This window comes from Heteronotia binoei, chromosome 1 (genome assembly GCF_032191835.1).
Source record: "Heteronotia binoei isolate CCM8104 ecotype False Entrance Well chromosome 1, APGP_CSIRO_Hbin_v1, whole genome shotgun sequence".
Taxonomy (NCBI): Eukaryota; Metazoa; Chordata; class Lepidosauria; order Squamata; family Gekkonidae; genus Heteronotia; species Heteronotia binoei.
This window is the reverse complement of record NC_083223.1, coordinates 77432307-77449916: the sequence shown is the minus strand read 5'-3', so window position 1 is coordinate 77449916 and position 17610 is coordinate 77432307. Positions and strand designations below refer to the sequence as shown.

The 17610-nt window shown below is 43.2% G+C and overlaps 1 protein-coding gene across 1 annotated transcript in view; it reads right to left on the bottom strand.

Moving 5' to 3' along the window:
- The window catches only part of TTK (TTK protein kinase), a 78843-nt gene extending 68410 nt beyond the window's left edge, over nucleotides 1-10433 (bottom strand). The window contains exon 1 of the mRNA XM_060236424.1: nucleotides 10301-10433. The gene's annotated coding sequence lies outside the window, so the exon portion shown is untranslated. The remainder of the gene's footprint in view (nucleotides 1-10300) is intronic.
- Between the last annotated feature and the right edge of the window lie 7177 nt (nucleotides 10434-17610).

Below are 17610 nucleotides of genomic sequence, written 5' to 3'. Positions count from 1 at the left end.
TTGAGAGAACAATCCATTTATTTGTACTCCCTGCTTCCTGTCATTGCAAATAAGAAAATTTCATTAATAAATTATACTAAAAATTTCTAAATATTTCCACTCTGAAACATTCCACAATTGAATTAAGAGTAGACTGTTTTTGATAATTGATTTGGTGGTGGATTTGAAGCATGTCAATCTGTGCCTTAATATTGTTTCACAACTAGAAGGACACTGCCACATAATTCTTTATAGTGGATTTTTTAAACTTCATGTATATCCTGTCATTGTCCCTAGTGGGGATCTAAAGCAGTGTCATGTTCTCCTTTTCTCCATTTTATCCTGTCCCCAGTCCCACAAGATGGGTTAGACTGAGAGTGCTTGAGTGGCCTAAGATCACCCAGCAAGCTTCCATGGCAGTCTAAGGAATCAAACCTAGTCTGACACTCTAACTACTACACTACGCTACACCTCACTGGCTCTTTTTACTCTTTAGTCGTGTTAGCAGCCCATCACTTCAAATCAATATGATCGTGACTACACACAGTACACTTCTACACAGAAGACTTCTAGTGGTATGTGAAAGTATTAAAAGTTCTATCTCCCTTTGCTTTTATTTATATTGTATATCAAACATATTTTGAGATTTGTAGTATCTGCATTCCAATAGCATGAAACCCTTACTTCTAGGTTATGCTGTTATAATGTCAATCCATCTGTGAATGAGTCCAGCAGGCCATTCTCTAAGTATTAAGGAGAGCTTGGAAATACAAAATTTGGACCTTCCTGATGTAAGGAAAAGACTACAATATATCAGTTTCCCACACGTGCTTTATGAAGGAAAAGAAACTGCATGAACCAGACATTCAGAATACTCTGGTACAGACTTTCTCTATTCTTACTTATACGTTATTTGATTTATATCCTGCCCTCCCCGCCGAGGCATGCTCAGGGCGGCTCACAGAATAAAACCACAACAAACAATTAAAATCCATACAATATTATAAAATTTCACATTCAATAATTAAAACAGTCAAAAAATAATTTGGTGCTAGCCTCTTTGATGTTGTACAATTTCAATGGAAATTTTCTAAAGGCAAGAAGGTATCCAAATCCTGCTTAGATAGGTGGATTATGGAATGTATTGACCTCACCTACAAGACTATGGGCTCTCCTCCCTAGTGCAGGAAGCTGTCACCTTAGTAGAACTCTTTACCTGCACTACCATTGTCCATCTTGTGGTATGTTTTCTCCTTTCCTTACAAAGCAAGTGAGGCAGTGAATACCTTTACCAAGTGTCTAGAGCAGGAGTGTCGAACTCATTTGTTATGAGGGCTGGATCTGATATAAATGAGACCTTGTCAGGCCAGGCCATGTGTGTACCTATATAAGATTAGGTAGCAGAGATATAAATTTTATAAAGTACACAAACACAAGTATATTTTTTCTTCAAAAAAACCGCTTAAAATGTTAGCACTCATTGGTCTTAAAGATACTTTCTTTGTATTTCTTCTATGGGATCCAGGGAACTGGGCAAAGGAAGCTCTGGCTCTTTCCTTCCTTCCCCAGGAGACTGGGTTGGGGGGAGCCTCAGCCAATAGAAGGAAGAGAGGCTTAGCTCAGTAGCTCTGCTGTGCAATTGAGAGAGCCTGGTAAAGCAAGCTATTCCTCCCCCCTTCCCCCCCAAGGGAGGATCCTCAGCCAATGGAGAAAATAGAAGTTTTGATCTGTAGCTCCTGTGCAGTCAAGCAAGCCTTGCAAAACAAGCAAGGAAGCTAGATATAGGGAGATGGAAGCAGATGACAGCCAGTTGCTCGGGGGCCTGATAGGAGCCCTCTGGGGCCTGATTCGGCCCCCCAAACTGCATGTTTGGCACCCCTAGTCTGGAGTAAATGGCAGCATAGATAAAGATAAAGAACAAAACCTGAAGATCAGTCTGATTGAGGAGGAGATAACAATGGGAAATTCTACTTAGGAGCTGTTGGTTCTCAAGAGAATAAAGGTGCAGAGCTTGGTACAGCCCTTATAAATTTCCAGGCTGGACTACAATAATACACTCAATGTAGGGATATCTTTGAAGACTGTCTGGAATATATTTGTTCAGACCTTTATTGGCATAACAGCAATAATGATTCACAATCAAAAGTAGGTACAAAGGCCTGAAATATAGTAAGAACAATACATAATCAATCAATTAAAATAGCAGCCAATAACACTAATCAAAAGTATACACCCAGCAATTAAAATACAGCAGTATGCCTGGGTTTAATTTTATAGGCTTCTACTAAGAAGTTTGCAACACATGTAGTAATATGTCTGGAATATGACAGCAAAATGGAAAACTCCTAGAAATGTTTAACAGACTGTTCAGGTTTTTAGGAGGATGACAAATGAGTGAACAAGGAAAAAGGAATTTTATTTCATGTTTGTGATGCATTCTTTACACTATCACAGATATGCAATTAAGCATATTTGTTAATTTTCTTAATTTTAACTGTATTGATTTACTTTTATTGTTTTAATGTTTAACTATGCTGTATGTCAGAGGACACAATGGAAAATCTAAAAAGTGAACTGATGTAGTAAAAAAGTTTTTTAATAAGGTTATCTCAAACTTTAGAATGCATTTATATCCTTTGAAGCCATTCATGAACACTTAGGAAAAAGTTTCTGTGACGCATTATCATTTGATCCTTCTTTGAGTTCTGTTTATATTCTAATGAAGAACTGCTCATCAAATGTCAGTTATAATGGTCCAGTTCCTTTTATTTTGAATCAAATAATTTACATATACAGATAGACTAAATTTAATTGAGGGTGGGACTAATGCCAGGAAGCAGAACTGCCAAGGTGAAAACATTTAACTGGGAAAAGGCATTTCAGGTATGGATATAGCTTTGGGAACAAATTAGGCCAAGAACAGCTTAGCTCTTTAATGCAAGCAAAGTAGAGAGTTTGTGAAGCAAAGCCTTAAGGTAGCTGCCTGGTACTGCATTTTACACAAGGAGTGTCTATGAATTACAGGCAGACATATCCTTAAGGACAGGTGCATATCAGTTTTTCTAGTTTATATAAAAGGGAGTGTCTGAGGCAAAGCTAGAGTATTGCTTCATTCACAATACAACTGAACTTAATCACTCTTAAAGAGAGAATATTAAAGGTCTAAAAGAGCTGGACTTTTGTGGTGAGACATCTACATATGCAGAGATTGAAAAAAAAAAACCTGTTAGAGTAACAGTAATGCCTGCCTCACCTAAAACAAGGGATTACCACACTAGGAAATCAGATCAGGTGTAAACCACAGCATTAAAGACAGTGAAAAGTCTATTTGCAATAATGACAAACATAATAAATTTCTGTTATAACTGGCTACGTGGTTTTATTTATTAGTTACCAATAGTAATAAATACTATTTATGCACTGTTTCTTCGGTTTCAGAAACTCTGTGCTAACACACACACCTTTCTTCCATCTTCAGTGCAGTGATTCTTAACATGGAAGATTGTGCAGACGTTAAGGCACTTGAAGTTTTAGGTAGAACCTTCTCACACTTACTTCTGACTTCAGCAGGGTAGTTGTTTTATACTGCTCACTCCACCCTGAAGACAAAATCCCATATTCCCCCACACAAATTCTGGAAAGAAGTACCATGCAACAAATAGGACATTAACATTAATGAGTTGGCTGGCAGCCATCAAGCACAAGAGTGTCACTAGATGTATGGCTGAGATGTGTATTTCAAGTATAATTCATAAATATAGCCATATGAAATTGCTTCATCTATAGTATTGGTCTTCCATCCTAAGTATTTATCTGTGGTCTGGGAGATGTTCAGTGACAATGCTGCATACAGGGCAATTGGTAGGTTAAGAAACTCTGCTATAGAGAGTAAGAAAGTGAATCCAACGTTATTCTTTAATATTCCTTTCTCTCTTGTCTTTGCATTATTCAATTATTTTCCAGGGCCATTAATTATTAACGACAAGAGTGCAAAAAAAAAAATGTTCTGTGGATCTGTGGTTCTTAAACTGTGGATAAGGTTTGCCTCAATAGGCAAGTAAAGTTTCAGAAAGTAAAAAGATGCTGAGGTAGAGGGAGTCTCCCAGCCTCAGCTAAGACACAAGTAAGTGCATGACTCCTACTAGAAAAATCTACAGTGGATTTCCATATCATTTCAATATAATCTGGGGAAAGCTATTCACATTTTATTCTACTGTACATAATTCTGTAGGGATAGTGCTTATTCTTCTTCCAATATTAAAGCCAAATTAGTGGACTATGTAGACATGCAGTTCCAGAAAGTTTTCCATTGAAACTTTTTCCATTTCTCAAGAATGGTACATAATTTCAATGGTACATAATTTTTTTAAAAAAAAAAAAACTGTGGTCAAGGATCCCCACAAAATCACCTGTGAAACACTTTTGGTGGAGCAGGGGAAAGAGATAAATTAGAAGAGGCGAAAAGTTGAAGAAGTTAAGATGCTACTGGCATTTTACTTATAAAGTTCAAATACCTACAAGAATAACTGACATTTGTAAACTAGCTCAGATCCAACTATACTGCCACTTTCTGAAAGGTAAGCTTTGAGGGGCAGATATATTTTTTGTGTGTGTGAGTGTGGAGGTTGCACAATACACAAGGCCGTTATCTCTCATGACGACCATCAATGCAAAAAGACCAAGAAGCGAGGGTGAAACCATGAGTAGAAGAATGATTCTTCTGTGGGTCAACCCAGATACCAGAAGATATGCAGTTGGTTCTACAGCAGGGGTCCCCAACCCCTGGGCCATGGACTGCTACCAGTCCGTGGCCTGTTAGCAACCAGGCCGTGAAGGAGAGGTGCCACACCACCCCTTCTGCCCACCTAGGACCCAGGCAGACAAAAGAGGCAGCGTTGCCTCGCTCTGAGGCAGAGCAACCCAGGCGCCCCTTCTGCCCACCAGGGACCCAGGCAGCTGAAAGAGGCAGTGCAGCCTTGCAGGGGAGGCAGCAAAGCCTTGCCACCCCTTCCACCTGCCCGGGACCCAGGCAAGTAGAAGGGGCAGAGCTGCTGCGACCTTCGTCTACCCCCTCATTTATAGAGCTCCGCAGAACAGCTGATTAGTGGGGGCCTTTAAATGAGAGGGGAGGCAGACTGGCCTCTTCTGCCACTTTGCCACCTAGCGGAGAAGTGGCAGAAGCAACCCCAGTCTCTCATCCCCATTTAAAGACCCCCCCATGGGGGGCAGGGATGGGACACGGGTGGGGGGACAGCCTGGGGTAGCAAAAATGCCAATGCCGCCCCCCCCTCAACTGGTATGTGGAAAAACTGGCTTCCAGGAAACCAGTCCCTGGTGCCAAAAAGATTGGGAACCACTGTTCTACAGCATATTTTAATTATTCATGAGCCGAGGGGGGCGGGGAGCCAACCATACCATAGGGTAGGTGTAGGTTAACTTGTGCACTGTTCTCTCAAACTGAAATAGTTCCCTGAAATTACATTCTGCACATTTCACCCAATAGGACACAGAAGGGAGGTATAATTGTAAAAAAAAAAAAAAACATGAGAGAGTTGAAAATCTCTTCCACCACATTGCTATTTAGCAGTACAAAATGCATTGGAAATCTTATTGTGGATGTTCTGGCCTCTTGTCCAGTTGGACCTTAAAATATCTATATAGTAAGAACAATTAGACTATTCAATAAAATCTGTGACTAACTGCACCCCACCAACCTAAATGCACCAAACATATATAATAATAATAATAATAATAATAATAATAATAATAATAAACTTTCATTTATACCCCGCCCTCCCCGCCTGGGCAGGCTCAGGGCGGCTAACAAGACATGGTAAAACCATGATACAAATAAAACAGAATACAATAATTAATAATTTAAACAGTAAAACCAATAAAACAGTATAACATTATAGTACAATCAAAATATGTGCAAGCAATATATTATACAATGTCTAGATGCTTTCTAAGACTCTAGTGAGCAAAATTTAGTGGATCAAAAGCTGGTCAGGTCTGTTTTGGATAATCAACAAGGCTGCTCAGAGCCAAAGTTAAACTCTGGGATTTAACAGAAAAAAAAAATTGTTGCTGCCGCTGCAGGACATTTCTACAGAGCAAAGGATCCTAATGTGTTGGCCAAGAAAGAGCAAGACTATATGCGGTGAAAGCTACAGAAGACAGAACTAGCATAGTTCTATAATTCACCACTTACACTGAAACTTCAAACGGCTACAAGTTAAAGGAAGGCATAAGTAGTAAAGAGAATCACTTTGTAACACAGATGTAAATAAACATACAGACCACAAAATCCTCCACAATCTAAGGGAAGGATCTTAAAATAATCCTTTAAAATTAATCCCAAAGAAATAAGATTATGCAGAACTCATTACAGATTTGTCCTTGTCAGGCAGGGATTTCCCACACTTCCACATAAGAATGAAGAAACATACAACTATTGCACCAACACCTAGACACAAACCCCAAGTCTCACTCTTGTGGGGGCGACGGGAAGACTCATAATTTGCAATCACAATAGCATAAAGTTGTACAATTTTTCCCAGTGGCAATCAAGGACTTTGCTTAGTATGTTTCTCTGATTAAACTGGATAATTTTTTAAACAAACCACTCCCTCATAGTCTAATGATGCCAGCATCCTGAACAAATACAGACTTGCAAAAGGTTAGTAGCAAACAAGTCCTTTTTGTAGCCCAACTGGCACTTCCTGAGATGCAACGTTCCTTTTTTCTCTCCAAAGCAACAGTAGCTTCTCATTCAGAAAGTTCCCTAAATTTCTTTCAAATCTGCATCACAAACACTTTTTAGTGCAGATTTCAAACACACATTTCAGTAGGAATGGCCTACCCAGTAACACAACTCAGAAATCCACCAGGTTTCTAGCTGCTCCACAAGCAGATACAGCCCTTAAGTAATATGTGAATGAACACAATCCTATATTTAATTTAATTTTTGGATTTATATCCCGCAGGTGGGATTTGGCACACTAGATATCCAGTTAGAGATGTGTAGGTTCAAAAGGGGAAATAAGATAAACACACTTTTCCCCTCCTGTTTTCCCCCTGAAGATATCTTTTCCTGTAGGGAGTAAAAGGAGACCACAGACTCACCAAAGGCTACTTTACAGCCACAGGGCCAGACACTAAGCAAGAAAGGGGGCGCGTGTTCCTGCTCACAACATTTCTGGGGATTGCTGGACAGGGCCCAGGCAGCTTTCCCAGCAGCCAGCCATTCACTAGTCACCTGAGGAATACATCCAGTTGTGGAGGGGAAGTGGACATGGAAAGTGTTGTCTGCTCTCCCTTGATTTAAAGCCCCATAGGCTGGGCTAATTTTGTCAACATTTTTGGCATTTTCAGGCATTTGGGCTGGATCCATCTGGGAAGAGGTTGCACCTATATGCCCACATCCCCAGATCGTGACTTCCTTAAGAGGTCTTGGTGGTCAAGCCCTTGCAGTGGTGTGCCCACCTTGGGAACAGCTGCATGGCTCCACTACTAGGTGGCAAGGGTTCCACACAGAGGCTTGTGCCCCATGTGGGACCCCTGGCTTGCCACTCCAGGTTCTCCCAGCAAGCAGGTTGGGGATGTGTTCCATCAGCTGACAGGCGGATTGCCCAATGCCTGGATCCATGCCAGTGCTTCTATGTGTTATAATTAAGTATTTGAAGGGCTGACATATAGAGGTTAGAATAGAATTGTTTTCTATTGTCCCAGAAGGCCAGGCCAGAACCAATGGACTGAAATTAAATCAAAAGTTTTTGCCTAAACATTAGGAATAACTTTCTGACAGTAAGGGCAGTTCCTCAATGGAACAGGCTTCTTCAAGAGGTGGTGGGCTCACCTTTGGACCAACGTCTAACAGCAATGCAGATTCTGTGACTTTAAGCAGATCATGAGAGAAAGAGCAAGAAGGGATGAGCCAATGAATGGCTGTCGTGGTCCTTTCTTACATGCACAGGGTAATGCCAATTGCCACTTTGGGGTCAGGAATTTTCCTCCAAGCCAAATTGGCCAGGACTCTGGGAACAGAGCAGGGGTCACTGGGGGAAATAGGAAGTAGTAGTGAATTTCCAGCATTGTGCAGGGGGTTGGACTAAACGATTCTTGAGGTATCTCCCACTCTATGTTTTTATGTTATAATGCTTTTGCCTTATAACTGTAAACTAATTTGAACTTCTGATAGAAAACAGAGTATGAATGAGAAAGAAATAAGTGTTGAGCAGTGGGCAAGAGTTACAAGGAAATCTGTGCAACAGGACAATGTAGACCAGCAGTGTCAAACATGCGGCCTGCAGGCCAAACTGGCACACCCAGGGTTTAAATCAGGCTCGCATGGCTTTCTTCTCCCCACTCCTGTCCTCACTCTGTGAAGCTCGGAAGGCTGCGACAAAGTTCCCAGCTCTTTCTGCCTTCTCTTTGCAGAGGCTAAAGCTGAAAGCAAAGCTGTAAGAGAATGTGGAATGGATTTCCCACTCTGACTTCTGGGCAGGTGAGGAGAAAATCCACTCCACGTTTTGCAACTTTGTCTATGTGTTTCAATGGAGAGGAACTTTCCAGTGTTCCTATGTCCAGCTGAAGCTTCCTGGAGTTGTGTTGTTGCAAACCAAGTGTTGATGCCCTGAGCCAGCTTTGTCTCTTCTCAGGGGAGTGAGAACTGATGCCTAGTGAGTTCTCTAACTTAGAAATCCACAGCCAAAGGGGGATATCAGCTCCCTACAGAGATCTGGGCCCTACCTGGCTTATTAGCCTTCTGTAGTGTAACTGCATCACTATGGGTGAATCAGTACTGAAGACAGTCCAGCAGTTCAGCTACCTGGGGTGCATCATCTCCTCAGATGCCAAGATCGACAAGGAGATTGACAACAGGCTGGCAAAGGCAAACCGTGCATTTGGCCGACTGCACAAAAGAGTGTGGAGCAACAAGCATCTGAAAAAAGGCACAAAGATCAATGTTTACAAAGTGGTTGTGATGACAACCCTCATCTACGGCTCCGAATCGTGGGTTTTATACCGTCATCACCTGCGACTCCTCGAGCGCTTTCATCAGCGCTGCCTTCGCACCATCCTCAACATCCACTGGAGTGACTTTGTGACCAATACTGAAGTCCTCAAGAGGGCAGAGGTTACAAGCATCGAAGCACTGCTGTTGAAGACGCAGCTGCGCTGGGCAGGGCATATTTCTAGGATGGAAAACCACCGCCTTCCCAAGATTGCTCTGTATGGCGAACTTTCCATCGGCCATCGAAATAGAGGGGCACCAAAGAAGAGGTACAAGGACTCCTTGAAGAAATCCCTTGGCACCTGTCGCATCAACCATCACCAGTGGTCTGACCTAGCCTCAGATCGCAAAGCATGGAGGCACACCATCCACCAGGCTGTCTCTTCCTTTGAGAACGCACGCATAGCTGGTCTTGAGGACAAAAGGAGATTGAGGAAGAATCGCACTGCTACAGCACCAACCCCAAATCAGACTTTTCCCTGCAGCCACTGTGGCCGGATCTGCCTATCCCGCATTGGTCTTGTCAGCCACCAGTGAGCCTGCAGCAGACGTGGACTACTGCACCCTTCTTAAATCTTCGTTCGCGAAGTCAAGCCCCGAGAGAGAGTGTAACAAATAATTTTTACACCCCTTTGTAGACATTTTACTCTACACATCAGAGCTACCTTTATAGCCAACAGTTGTCATCTTACTTTTCAGGAAGATGACACTCAGATGGGGTTGGTACCGGTCAGATAAAAATACGGAAAGCGATACCACCTTGAAAATTGATCAAACCAGGCTATTATTTACTAGCAGGGTTTCAGCCATCACACAAACATTATAGTGATGCACACGATATTCAAAAGGGCCATTAGCAAAATAAACCCACTTTTTGAAAAATCTAATGTTTTTAAAACCTGCAGTTATTAATACTGAGTTCACAAGCAGAAAACCATACTACTTCCCACGATATAAAACACAGAGCCCAGGGCAAGGCACTCGGTTTCAATTCACAGAACCCTGGTTCCAACGCTTCCTAAACCGCAAATCTCACCCGGATGTCATGAGGTTGATGTGAAAATGAGATTAACTGACACCCCTCCCCCCCCCACCCACGTATGTTGTCCTAAGAGAAGAGGCAGACGCTGGCAAGATTAACAAGCAAATACATGTTTGGGGCACTACTGAAAGGCGCTCGTCCTTATCTTCACTTCAGAACTTGAATTCCACAAGCAAACTCTCAAATCAGGCAGGCCAAAACAAGGAGCTGTGACCGATTTCTCTGTTGTGCTTCAAGGTCTTAGGATTCGACAGAAAACTGACCTTCAAAACGAGGCTGTCTCACAATTGCCGTTCCCCGCCTCTGCACGAGCACCTTGACAACCGCTGAGCTCCCTTTTCGCCTTCCTTTACTTGAATTATGGCGCGGATCTAGGGGCCTCGCGCGCGAAGCCCCCGCCGCGGTCTGTCTAGGACATCGCCTGATTTCTAGTCCTCACTTTTGATTCAGGCACCGAATAGACCCCCAATTGACGACAGATATTAAGACCCCCCTTGGAACGTAATAGGGGACCGAGGTGTGCCGGGGTAGGGGGGAGGTGAGTGTTTTTGCTGGGACTGAGGGTGGAAGTTAGTGCACGATGAGAGCCGGGAGAGCATGCAGTATCCCTGTACTAGTAGTAGACAGACTCTGACAAATAGCTTTGTGTAGTCCTGTGGTATTACTTTAGCATTAATAGGGTGACCATATTTTGAAAAGCAAAAAAGAGGTCATATTTCCCGACCAACTTCAAATAAGTTATAACCAATGTTCCCTCTAAGCTGTAGAGTCTTGCGAGCAAAAATTCTACTTTGTGAGCAGCTGGCATTAAAGTTGTGAGCTACTGCATCAATTATTGTGCTCTGGGGTCATCCTTCCTGAACTAAGACAAAAATGTGTGAGCTGGAGGCTAAAAATCTGTGAGCGTGCTCACGCTAACTCAGCTTAGAGGGAACACTGCTAGTAACGCTAATTAAAAGAATGGTATTAGGAGCACAGTTTTACAGGTTCTTGTGTGATTCATGTGCTTGGCTACATGAAAAAAGAAATTGCTCTCAAGTACTTGCTGTATAGTTAATACATTCAAAAATGTCTGAGGAGGTAATAATGTATTATTCAAGATGTTTTATTTTAAGCAAACGATTGCTATAAATCCTGATCTAGACTTGCTTTGAACCAGAATGTTAACCAACTCATTGTAACAATAAACTCAATATAGCAATTAACTTTAAAAGGGGGATTTTGAACATGTAATATTTGGGTCCAATTAATTTGTTAAAATTATTTCAACTCATATAGGTAGCATAGAGAGCGGGGGGGGGGGGATACTTAAAATACTATTGTTTAAGTTTAGGCAACCAAGGAAAACAACTTTAGCATTCTGGATCAGATCATGACATTTGAAAGCAGAGGTTCACTAGGAAAATCTATCTTACTACCAGTCCTTGAAAAAGGGGGCTGGGTAAAACGAGGGTCTTGATTATTTAAAACACACCTTACTGAATTACTATGATCTTTGCGCTGAAAACTACAAAATGCTGTTATATTGCAGCTCATATAGTCATCCACGGAAAACACAATAAATCATACGCTTCTTGGCACAAACAAAACCCACATAAGAAAACATGAAATCTCATGATTTCAAAATTGAAATCATTGAATTGAAATTGAAAAGTTGCAGTACTGCAGTCCTAAACTCTGCTCACGACCTGAGTTTGATCCCCAGCGGAAGCTGGATTTTCAGGTAGCCGGCTCAAGGTTGACTCGGCCTCCCATCCTTCCGAGGTCGGTAAAATGAGCACCCAGCTTGTTGGGGGTAAATTGTAGATGACTGGGGAAGGCAATGGCAAATCACCCCATAAAAAGTCTGCAGTGAAAACGTGAAAGCAACGTCACCCCAGAGTCGGAAACGACTGGTGCGAGCATTGTAGCCAGCAGAACAGACGCTTACAGCCTCAGTAAGAAAGGCTTGCTCAAGCTGCCAATTCACATACAAATACCGATACGGGGTGAGGAAAAAGCTCACTCACCAGGGCGTTTTGGCTTCCGCCGAGAAGGGGGGAGAGGGGCACGCGCGAAAATGAAACGGAAGCAGGAGGGAGAAAAACAGCTTTGCCGCTGAACTTCCCCGGGGTAGGGGAAAAAGATCACGCCGAGCAAAGGAGAAGCGGCGATGGCAAAACAATCTTCAGCCTCCGGAGATTGGCGTTTGAATTTCGCCGCCAGTGGCTTCTGATTGGTCCGTTTCGTCAACGCCCCTAAGGTGCGGGCCAACTTTAATTGGATTAAGGGATATGATTGACATGTAAATAGACCACCCTTTTCGACAGAGCGGCCGTCAAGGAGATCTTTGGTAGTGTTATGAGGAAAACGCGATTTCGCGTGCTCTTGTTCTCGTGACGAAACGAAGCCTATCCTATCGTAGCGCTCTTTTGTTCCGGTCTTTTTGTTCTGCTTCTAAACGTTGTTTGTTGAAGCAGAGCCCGGGATTCTATGCAAGCCAGCGTTATTTCAGTGATGAAACCAATTGTTTATCTAGTGGCGGAGGGGGAGTGTATTGCAGACCTACTATCAGCCCTGGAAGGAAAGGTGTGAAATCCGAAAGTTTAGTAACCAGAGCTATGATGTCAGCGGGGGGGGGGGGGGAATTATTTCACATTATGCGGAAGAGCAGAGCACAGCATTGTTCTGCACCACCTCACAGCATTCAGACTTCAGCAGAAGCAAGAAGGCTGCACTGCTACATCCTACCTGACAGGTACTTAGCAGCGTGCTCTTCTAGCTTGTTCCCAGAGACACATAATGGCACATTGCATTGAGATCCCCTGCCATTTTACCCCAACATCAAAGATGCACTTGACTTTTTATTTTGAAAAGGCTTTGGCATCTTGAAGACTAACACATTTATCATGGCATTAGCTTTCAGTTATCAGCTTCATCAGGAGTTTCCAGAATTTCGTGAGGAACATAAATTTCCTCAGACTGCTGTGCTTCCTTCAGAACTATGATACAAAAACATGAGTTTGTGCCTATCCAGGAAAGAAAAGGTTTCCTGTGCAAGCACCCGTCGTTTCCGACTGGGGTGACATTGCTTTCACGGCAGACTTTTTATGGGGTGGTTTGCCATTGCCTTCCCCAGTCTTTTACACTTTCCCCCCAGCAAGTTGGGTACTCATTTTACCAAGTTACCCTTGGGTCGGCTACCTGAATCCAGCTTCTGCCAGAATTGAACTCAGGTCGTGAGCAGAGAGTTCAGACCACAGTACTGCAGTACTGCTGCTTTACCACTCTGCGTCACGGGGCCTATCCAGATTGGGGCACAAAAGTGAAAGAGACTTGGTATGTGGGAAAATTCTAGGCTGTGCTGACTGAGAGCAAGAGTGATGTAGTGGTTTATAATCTGGACTGAGATCTGGGAGACTGCAGTGCAATTGTATGTGTGTTTATGCAAAAGTAAGTTGTGTTATTCAGTAGGGCTTATTCCTAGGACTGCATTCCTGAGTTCAGTTCTCCACTCTGTCATGAAGCTTACCAGGTTGATTTTAAGCTGAGCTAGAGTCATTTTCTCTTAGCCTAACATATATCACATGAAGCCTGGAGGAAAAACAATGTCAGTTTAAGGAAGAATAAGTTAAATTGGTAAGAAGAGTGATGCAGTTCTTAACAAACAAAATCAGTCTGAATGTTGTTGGTGACTTGGTGGGAAACCGCCTGGGAATTTTATGTAAACATGAATTCTGTGAGGGGAATGGCGGGAGAAGAGAGCCAAACCAGAAAGCAGTTTTAAAGTCTATAGAAAATAAGGTCGTTTAGAGAGATTTAAGACAGGCAGGTTTCCGTCACTGAATGTGATGAATTCCAGAATTACATTAGTCAGCTGTGGCCAAAATAACAGGAGAGTCTTGTGGCACCTTAAAGATTAACATGTGGCTTATGGTATTTCCATGAACCAGAGCCAAGATTCTTTCTATTGTTGTTATTCACTTGGTACGATTAAGAGGATGCTCTCAAGCAGACTTAAGTGGGAATCACTTCCATTTAAACATTGATACGATTGATTCATGTGGCTCAATATGTAGAACAGAAGAAAGGAATGCAGTTTGACACAATAATGAGAAGAAGAAGATGAAGATATTGGATTTATATCCCGCCCTCCACTCCGAAGAGTCTCAAAGCGGCTCACAATCTCCTTTATCTCCCTCCCCCACAACAGACACCCTGTGAGGTGGATGGGGCTGGAGAGGGCTCTCACAGCAGCTGCCCTTTCAAGGACAACCTCTGCCGGAGCCATGGCTGACCCAAGGCCATTCCAGCAGGTGCAAATGGAGGAGTGGGGAATCAAACCCGGTTCTCTCAGATAAGAGTCCGCGCACTTAACCACTACACCAAACTGGCTCTCCTGGCTCTAATGAGAGATTTCTGAGTTTGAGATGCAAGATTTTTATTTTATTTGGTTCAGTTCAGACCACCGTGTTCTAGTTGTTAAAAAAAGAAAAGAAAATTTTGAACAGCTGAGAAATGGTTACAGATACTAATTGCAAGATTGTTAGCTACTGTGATTGGCTACAGTGGGCAAGTGAGATTTTGGCCATAGCTAGCAACATCACCCCAGAATCGAAAACAGCTAGTGCTTGCACAGGGGACTACTGTTACCTTTTTATGAAGGGCTTGGAAACAAGCTTCAAGAGAGAAAATATTTCACAAGAAAACAACTGTGTGGGTTCAGTAACGGGAGGATGACATCAAAGCAGTAGAGCAGGGGTGTCAAACATGTGGCCTGGGGGAGAATCAGGCACCTGGAGGGCTCCTATCAGGCCCCTGAGCAACTGGCTGTTGTCTGCTTCCTTCTCCCTCTCTCTTGCTTCCTTCTATAGCACAGCTTGCTTTGGCAGGCTTGCTCAGTCACACAGCAGAGCTACTGAGCCAAGCCTCTCTTCATTCTGTTGGCTGAGGATCTTTCCCCTCCTGGTCCCCGGGGGAAGGAAGGAAAGAGCCAGAGCTTCCCTTGCCCAGTTTTCTGGATCACACAGGCGAGATACAAAGAAAGCACCTTTAAGACCAACAAGTGCTAATGTTTTAAGCATGTTTTATTTTAAGTTTTAATACATCTTTAATTGTGTCTGTGTCCTTTATAAAGTTTGTATCTCTGCTACCTGGCATTACATTTTATGACACACATGGCCCGGCCCAACAAGGTCTCTAAATGTCAGATCCGGCCCTCATGCCAAATGAGTTTGACACCCTTGCTTAGAGTCTGTTCTGCTTGTTAGTGAATAACTGCATAGCTACAACTAAAAACCTTAGATTCAAGTTTAAAGGCATTCAAAGACTTTTAAAAAAACCCAGAAGGGAGGGTGGGACCTATCCAGTCTATTGAATATACTGTTGAATGTATGCCTACTAGGGAGAAACTAACAAATGTGTGCTGAGCTGTAATGAATTCATCCCCTTGAGGCTAAGGTTCTGACTGTACAAGCTGAGAGATGCAAAAAGGTATGTATATGAGGCTTTCCGGGACTTGCTAGAAGCATCCCGCTCCCACAGTTGTGGCTTTCTCTGTCACCAGGTAGAGTGAGGTTTGCAGGATGGGATTTCAAGCTGGAGCTGTGGGGGGGGGGGGGGGCGTGTTAATGCTTAGAAGGGACTGTTTCTCATGTGTTGAACAGGTATCTTTTTATACCAAGGTTATCTCTAAAAGGGACAGGGTGTTGTGGTAGTGGGAAACCTTTAGAAATATTTTGCATTTATGGAAATAGAAGGCTACCCCCAAAGTTCAACATAACATTTGAATAGAGCAGGGAAATGGAAGAATTAGTCAAAAAGAAAACTGAAAATGAAGGCATATTCATTTATTTTGTTGCATTTGTATCCCACTCTTCCTGAAAGAAGGCTCAGGACAGGTTCCATCACAAGTCAATAACACTGAAAACCACAGCATTTAAAATGTACAGATTAAAAGACCTCTAAAATTCAGAGCAATAGTCCACGCCTCAGCAAATACAGCTGATAAATACAGATGGTCATTTGGGGTCCTAGAGTTACTGTGGGGGACGCCTGGTAGAAAGAAGACACCCACTGCCTCAACTAAAGGCTTGGCGGAAGAACTCTGTTTTAAGGTCCTATGGAACTGTGGTAGGTCACACAGGGCCCTGATCTGTAATTGAAGTCCATTCCACGAGGCAGGGGCCAGGGCCAAAAAAGCCCTGGCCCTAGTCAAGGTAAGTTGGACGTCCCTAGAGCTAGGGACCACTAAGAGGTGCTGGTTCCCAGATAAAGGAATCCTGTGGGGCTCATTTGGGAAAAGGCAGTCCAGAAGATATGCTGGCCCCTGGCTGTATGGGGCTTTGACGGTACCTTGAATCAGATCTGGTACTCAATAGGCAGCTATTGAAATGAAAGGAAAGAGTCAATCTACTGCTAGAAAAACTGAATTGTCCATGACTATGACAACTAGGGTTTGGAAAATTCCAGGGCAGTGCTTGGGGGCAGTGGAGCTTGAGGAGGGAATGGAACTCAGTGTGGATGCTATGCCAAAGAGCCCACTCTGCCTAATTGCCCTTTCATTATGGAGAATTGTTCTTTTTGGTCTGGACATCCATTGCAATTCCAGAAGAACTCCAGGTTGGTAACTAAGGATTGGCATGATGCAAACCACAAATCATGATTCATGCCAAAAATGGCTGGGAGGCCAGTTAGATGGTATAATAAAATAAGGATGCCTGCTTGCTTCAACCATAGGCCTGGCAGAACAGCTCCATCTTACAGGCCCTCCGGAATGGTAACAAATAGGCAGCTAGTGCAATTCATGCAACACAGGGTGGATATGTGTATGCATAGGTAATGAAGTCAACAACAATGTTGCTGCATTCTGCACCAACTGCAGCTTCCAGAGCAGAGTCAAGGGCAGCCCCACAGAGAGAGTTATAATCAGGGCTTTTTTGTAGAAAAAGCCCAGCAGAGACTGATTTGCATCTTAGGCCATACCCCCTGACATCATCATTGTTTCACACAGGAACTCATTCATTCATTTTATTTATGTAAATTTCTAGTTCACCCTATCCCGTGAGCGGGCTCAATACGGATTATATTTGCATATTAGGAAACCCCCCCTGATGCCAAACGATCTGAAACTGTGTTCCTGTGCATTCCTGCTCAAAAAAAGCCATGATCACAATAATCCAACCTGGAAGTGACCATTGTATGGGTCACTGTAGCCAGGTCATTGGGGAGGGGCAAGATACAAGACCAACTGCCTGATCTATCTCAAATGGAAGAAGGCAGACGTAGCAGTAGCAGTAACAGGATCAGATCCCTTCAGGATGTTTGGAAATTGTCACCTACAAAGACTCTCTACACTCTCCAGGAAGCTGGACAGTGGGCAGACCACTTGACTGAGGCATATGGAGGGCGCCCGACAGAAAATCTGAAGCTCCCTCCTAGCCATGGTCCTGGGGAGCAGCCAGAAGTGAAGGGAGGACTGCTCAAGCAAGAGCCTCCTAGTTCTACAGGTACTGGTGAGGATCTGCCAACAGGAGATCAGAAGATACCCCACTGTTATGTCTGCAGCAAGTTGGGGCATACCCGAAGTAAGTGC